The sequence below is a fragment of the Saccopteryx leptura genome, chromosome 2 (assembly GCF_036850995.1).
Source record: "Saccopteryx leptura isolate mSacLep1 chromosome 2, mSacLep1_pri_phased_curated, whole genome shotgun sequence".
In the NCBI taxonomy this organism is placed as follows: Eukaryota; Metazoa; Chordata; class Mammalia; order Chiroptera; family Emballonuridae; genus Saccopteryx; species Saccopteryx leptura.
The window spans coordinates 256,478,981-256,486,670 of NC_089504.1; positions in this window are offsets into that span (position 1 = coordinate 256,478,981).

Here is a 7,690-nt window from a genome sequence, read left to right on the forward strand (position 1 = left end):
ACAATAGGACTTTCTTGCTACTTCACTGATAATACAATGGATTTTTTATTTTTACCATTATTTCTGATTTTATAGGCAGCCCTCTAGCTATTGGAAATTAGAAATAAGTTCTTAATTGTGGTGTGCCCAGTCTATAGAACTGTGAGAAACAAATGTCTATACTTAAACTACCCAGTCTGTGGTATTTTGTTAGAGCAGCCTGAGATACTAAGACAAGAATTACAATTTTTAAACACTTTCTTGTGCTTAAAAATGATCTGGCATTTTCCAGGCACCAGAAAGCAAAATGGAACTCAAAGCCATAATGAAAAGTTGGAGGTGATATCACGGTGCCCAGCAGGATGTAGTCCCCAGCAACAGAGGGATGGGCTTCCGACAGCCTGACACATACAGACAATGGCTCCTTAGGCCCACATGCCGCAGTGCTGAGGGGGGACACATGGGCACGGCCCCCCAAGCCCATGTGCTGCGTTTCAGAATGAACATGTGAGTTAGGCTACCAGGATTCAAACTCTCAGCTCCACGTCTTATGAACCATGTGACCGTGGGCACATCAGGCAACCTCTAATGCAGGGGTCTCAAACTCGCGGCCCGCCGAACAATTTTGTGCGGCCCGCAGACTAATCCACGAAGTTCAAAATATTTTGGATAAAATTAAGTAAGCCTAGGGGCCTACTTGTATTTTTTATTTCTCTAGCATCCTAGCTAGATATTAGCTTAGTTAACAGCAGTTGTGATGCGAACTACAGTTTCTGGTCGTTTTGTGACACTGAGTAAACTGCATGTACGATTGTGCTTGTTGTACTGATTTTTTTTTGTTTTCAACTGCAGTGAGAAAAGTGTTGCGTAACAGTTGCCTTTTGTAGACCTAGTGCGCCGGCCAAACGGCTGTGATCTTGCTCTGCAGCCCACATGCTGAGTTGAGTTTGAGACCCCTGCTCTAATGCCTCCGTTTCCTTGTCTACAGACAGGGGATTTTAAAAAGTAACTTCTCAAAGAGGTGCTGTGAATTGAATTACCGTATTTTTCGCTCCATAAGACACACCTGACCATAGAACACATCTAAGGTTTTAAGGAGGAAAATAAGAAAAAGAATTTTCTGAACCAAATGGTGTGTTAAAATATTTAATAAAATACCATATTTTTCACTCCATAAGACTCACAGGCACTTCCCGCTCCACTTTTGGGGGAAAAAAGTGTGTCTTATGGAGCAAAAAATATGGTATTATATACAAAGAATGGTGCCTGGAACAATTTAGGCACTGTAAAAACACTTACTTAGTGTTATCTGTGAAGCACCCATAAACACATATTAGCAAAACTGAAAATGTATCCTATGTTTTAGCAAGAATATGGGGGAATTGAAACGATCTCATTGCTGGAGGATAAATGTGTGCGTCCACATTGGACAGCAGATTTGCAAGATGTGGCCGAGTCAAATATGCACAGTCTACAGCCTACCAGTTCCGCTTCTGGGAGAGCGCTGAGAGCAGTCCCCACATGTGTGTACCTGGGGCTGCCAGAGGTGTGAGGTAACAGTGAAAGGTCAGAAACAATTTAACTGTCTATTGACAGGGAATGATACAAGGTGGTATAGTTTCACAATAAAATACTATGTTGTAGTTAAAATGAATGTGCTGTGTGTGTGTGTGTGTGTGTGTGTGTGTGTTCTCACCCCTCTCCCCATTGTGCCTTGAACATGCAACCACCTTGATAAAATATCAAGAGCATATTGTTGACTGAGTAAAGTGAATTGCAGAACACCAACTTGCATGCGCTTAAAAAGTTTACAAGACAATTAGAGTCTTATTTATGGATAAATATATCTGTACTAAAAACATAAAAACTTAGCTAAGGACACATATTGATACGTGTTTTCCAAGGAAGGCCACAGAGCATTGGGGGTGGGGAAGAGCTCCCAACTGTATTTATATAACTATTTAATTCCTTTAAAAAATCTGGAGCTTATATAGCATATCTCATTTGTTAATACTGGATGTTTTGTATGTCGAAATGTTTTATAATTTTCAAAACCTGGTCAACTAGATAATAAAAAAATATAAGTATGGCAGAGAAAAAATCCTTTATTATTCCAGCTTCACCCCAGGAGTGTTCGATGCTGGGAGTGCGAGGTTGCCGCTGTGAGAAACAGTGTCCTCAATCTGGACTATCCAGAGGCTAGCCTGAGTCCCTGGGGGCAGGGGAGAAAGAGAGAGAGAGAGAGACATTTGGGAGGCAAGTTTCAAATAATAAAATGGTCTTATTTTGAATTACATTTTGTGGATGGGACAGCATATTCCTTTTAGTACATAGACTCCTAAAATTTATGTCTGGTCCTGACATGTTCACTTTCAGCTGAACATCAAATCATGGGCCAGTTTAACCCCAATCTGGTTTGTTAGGCGCACAGTGGGGAAAGTAGGGGGCCTCATACACTGAGGAAAGCGTCACTGAGTAAAGAGCAAGGGGCAAGTTGAGGAAAAGCCAGGATATCCGGGGAAGGAGAAGCATGATGAAGGGAGGGGGTGGGAAGAAAACACTGTCTTCAAGGGACAGTCTACGCAGAATTCTCACGTATAAAAATTAAACTCTGCTCTTCTGACCAGTACGAAGGTGGGAAGGCCAGTGCCCACCCACTGGCCCATGCCAGCAGGCACTGCCTCCACCTACAAAGACATCAGTACTGACAGGCAGTTTCTCTTCACATTCAAATCTGGTTTTCTCTTCTTCCCCCAACTTGCCTTTCTATTATAATAGAAATAGGGTTGATACAATGAAGAGAAGACTGAAGTATGAGGAATCCAACCTGAGGATTCATCTTGTTTCTTAATTCTTTAAGTAAGAGAAAAAAGTACAATTTTATTTTTTTATTAATAATTATCTAATGTCATTCAGTTAGGGAAAACGTGTAAAGATGAATTTGCTTATGCACTTTTACCAACCTGAAGTCATACTGAAATATCAAATTATGTGAAATCAAGCACTGTTGTATTTTAAAGGAGTAAGTTTGATATGAACTTGAATGTTTGATAATGTCTTCAATGAACATAAACGAGGAAAATGAGAAAAGTACACACACACACACACACACACATCCCAAACAGATCTTTTAGGCAGGGACATTATTCGCGTTATTAAAGATGTGAATGTATTTTTTAAAAATCTAAATGCTTGGGGAGTCAAACTCCCTAATGAGAGCTAAATAGCCCAGCTGAATTCTTCCCGTTCTCAGTAAGACAGGAAAGGGTCCTTTAAGGGTCACTCTAGCCTTTCCATCTGTTAAATTGAATGACTTAACCTGAAAATTATGGATTTAAATATTTCTTCAGCTGCAAAGGGTCATTTATCTCAAGCCCTATTTTCATGTAATAATGATTGTTAAGTTGAGACCCGACTGCTGACCTTGAATCTGATTGGTTCAGACACCCAATGTACAGGCTTTCTGTTCTCCACAAAGCTCTACAAGAAGATGAAACCAGTCATCTAAACTTCCTCTTGTACTATATATTTCAAGCACATGTAGGGCTTTGTAAATGATTTCCAAGTAATAATCAGGGGTAACATTGATTAGGTGCCTGTGTCTTAAACAAAGCATGAGAAAGAAAGAGGCAAACACTCCACGTGGGTTGGACCAGTATAGGGTGAAGTAAGGCCGGGTGGTCTGTAGTAAGTCACTCAGTGAAGCCTGTTTGCAAAGTTTTCCACACTGATCTCTCATCCCAAGCTTAAAGTCTCCTCCAAAGCTCCTTTTATCACAAATACACATTACGTTTATCAGGCTAGAAGGACCCCTTCTGAATTCTCACCATTCAGTCTTCACTGAAACCTGTAGATTGTTTTTATTCCAGCCTTGTTTCAGCCACCAAATTTATGCATATTCAAATTTAAGTTCAAATTTTGATTCTGTACTTCATTTGCTGTGTGATGTTGAGCCCAAACCTAATCTTTCTAAACCCCAGTTTCTGCATTTGTAAAATGGGTATATCACCGACTGCCTAGGGTTGTAAAGGATTAAATAGGCATTACTAGTTAAGGCATTTAGATATTATTATTATTATTATGGAAGTATCAACAAGTTAATATTGCTCTTAGCAAAAAAAAATCAACAAACATTTAATTTTTAACAAGAGGCTAACATATTGCCTTGTAGAAGACAGTGTCTCAATTGTTTGCTAACTGAAAAGCAGGCACACCGCGATTACTTAAAAAAAGTGTTCTCTGGAGGAAAAATATCTTGAATAGTATAAGTTGTAGAGAAAGATGGGCTTATGTAGTAGAAATATTCTTGACCTCAGTTCACAGTATTATGATACTGTGATAGGTATTTTACGTATATTGAGTGGATTTCCCCAAATATTTAGCTTACCCTACTACCAAATAAGCCTGTTTTCCATAGGACTTTTGTGCTTGCTTTGTCATTTTTTAATTTTCTTTTTTTCTTTTTTATGTGCTAATTTATTTTTAAGAGTAGTTTACTCCTCACCAAAGGATCTCTTGTGAGAAGACAAACCAACCTGCATAAATTCAGAGTTTCCACCTTCTCTTGCTATGGTCATATTTCTTTCCTCTATTTTCACTGTTTCCCTTTCCTGCCTTGAAATTGGATGCCCAGGTCAACTTGAGATCTATATCATAACCTCATTCACTCAGCACGGATATAGTCAAGAGTGGTATGGGTGGTAGCAAATAGAGCATTTCAGCTGGAAGAGAAAAATTATTCATGTAAGGAAACAAATGCAATGAGCCAGAAACTGATGCAAGCTACACCAGTATGAGACACAGTCACAAAATCTAATGTGACTCACAGAGATAAACAAAAGCTGACAAAGGCATTTTGTATAAACCAATCGGCCTTTCATCCCCACTCAGAAATCATAGCTCTGAAATATAGAGATCTTAGATCACTTAATAATCCATCTCCAAACAAGTAATTAATGTCCACTTTAGAGTGGGGGGAAAATTAGCTCTGTAAAAACCGAGAAACATGCCAATATCAATCGCCAAATAAGGAATACTGAGTGGCTGGACTCAGTGATTGCCAATCTCTCCCAGGACCTAACATCCTGACCTTCTCAGCATAGGAGAGGTTATCAAAACATCACTAAAATGTTGGGGTTAAGAACCTGCCTCCTGTTAGATGTGTTGATGATTACAAGTAACAAAGAAGATCTCTTAGTTTTCTTCTTCTGTTGCCTAATTTTCCCTACAGGAACAGAAAGTTCTGAAGGATAGATGGATGAGCCCTAAAAGCACATTTTATTTGAATTTCTCTTCTTTTCAACTCTTAAATGCATCAAGTACAAATAATCTCCTAAATATGTGCTGAAATTGCATAAGCAGACAATATCACATCGAATATAACCCAACAAGCCTCAGCGAGACATAACATATTTTTAAGACCTACAACTTACCAATTATTTTCCAAAGATTGTAGTGTTAATGGATAGCATTTATTAAATATGCACCATGTGTCAGGCACTGTGGTGTTTTACACAGAGTACATCTAGTCTTCTCAACAGTAATGAGGTGTATACTGTCATCATCATCTTCACATTTCACAAGAAGCAAGTGAAGCTCAGACTGAGAAGTTGTCAAAGTTGCCCGCTGCATGAGAGGTGGAAATGAGTTTCTCAGTTAAGTTTTTTACATTTCAGTTAGGAGCCTTCCTTCTGAACACAATGAAATATTCTCACTTGAAGTTTCCTGTTCGGTTTGTAGCATCTCCTTTATCTCCCTTCTTATGAGAATTTATCTAGTAAAGATGAGGCAAGATGGTTCTGTGCTGCTAGCACAGAAAACCAAACTCAAGCTGGCATTGACAATAACAGATCTGGATAATATACTCACTCTCAAATGAACACTGGTGCAGAGGAACACCATGTACTTATTGGTTCTGGAGTGGATGATCTGCTCATCAGTCAAACCACACTGGCAAGGAACAAACACATAGCTCAGATTGCAATCTGGGCAATTGTTGAAGCCATGGATGAAAAGAATCTCCCCTGACCCCCAATTAAATGGCTGTCCCTTGAGGTGGACAGAGGGGAAGTGGGAAAGTAGAAGTGTAGGAAAATTAAGTCAAAGTCAAGCAAATGGAATCCTTGTGTCTTGTTCCAGTAAAAGATTAACACAGAAATTAAACTTAAAGAAAGATCATGGGTAGATTCCATATCTTAAAAATATTTCACCGATGATGTGAGAATTAGCTATCCTATGCTGTGTTGTAACAAGTTATTTCAAAATTTATCTGCATGAGAGAACAAACATTAATTTCTATGGGACAGTGGCCTGGGTGTGGCTTAGCTGGCTCAAGGTCCTTTGTCAGGTGGGCTGAGGAAGGACCTCCTTCCAAGCTCACTCACGGTTATTGGTAGAATGCAGTTCCCCCTGGGCAGTTGTACTAAGGGCAGTTCCTTGGCATGTTGGCCTTTCCATAGGGCAGCTCACAACAGGCAGGTGGCTGTCCTACGAGCAGCAAGCAAGAGAGCAAAAGAAGATGCCAAGATAGTCCTTTCATGACCTAATCTTGGAAGTGACATCTATCACTTCTGCCATATTTTGCTGTTTAGAAGTGAGTCAGCAAGTCGAGCCCAAATTCAGGAAAGAATATTACACAAAAGGCATGAATATCAGGCAGGACATAGGGATCTTTAGGGAGCATCTTAGAACTGCTTACTAGAATGTGTGTGTGTGTGTTTGGGGGCAAGGGGTGGTCAGTGGTTGCACATGGTAGAGGACCAATAGAATATTGCCTTCTTATAAGTTTCCTTGTTTGTAACATTAAACAGGTACCATACTATTGTAGTCATCATCATCCTTACAGGAAACTGATGGCATTCACAAATTGAGAATTTAAGCCAGTTTACTAAAGGGACTACTTACAAAGTGAGGGTAAGTAGAGGGAAATTAGAAAGAGGTAGTGGATTTCTCCAAGGTTTGCAACAGCCTGTGCATCACTAAGCCGAAGGCAGAAGCAGTACGAGGAGGAAGCAGGTATAGAACCAGAAGAGGATGTTTGTACGAGAAGACCCCGGATAGGAGCTATGACTGTCCACCATGCAAGCATTCTGCCTCTGGCTTCTCCATCAGAAACGTGTCAGGGAACCAAGAGTGAGTAGACTCACCTCCCACACTCTCCTGCAGACGCTACCCATCGAATGAAGCCAACTAGAGGCCAGAGGGCAAGAGAGTCCAACAGGGTGTCCAATAAAGACCAGCCTCCAGGGCACACAGTGATGTGGGGAGACTAGAGGTGGCTCTGGAGGGACAATCTTCAGATACCCAGGCCAGAAAGCCAGTGAGCACTTTGGAGCAAAGTCACACCCTCAGAGGCAGAGGGGAAGGATCAGGCTTTCCTGACAAGGTGTTGTTTAGGGCAAGCTAGATGGAAGAGTTTGCTGACAGAAGGGTATTTAACATCAAAACAGGCTTTCATATAATTGTGTCTCTTGAAGACCCTTCAAAATGGGAAACATATATCCATCTTTATGAGATGATTTGGGCAAAATTGTACTGATGAAAGGAGTGTGGGTGGCTAAGATGACTTTGAAGGGTCCTTGTAACTTGAGGATTCAGTGTTCCAGGAGGAGTGGATGAAAATCAGGGAACAGGATCTCTTGCAAAATATTCCCAACTCTTTGAAATGGAAATGAGGCTATTCCAATTTAGGAATCAAATGAAAGCAAATATT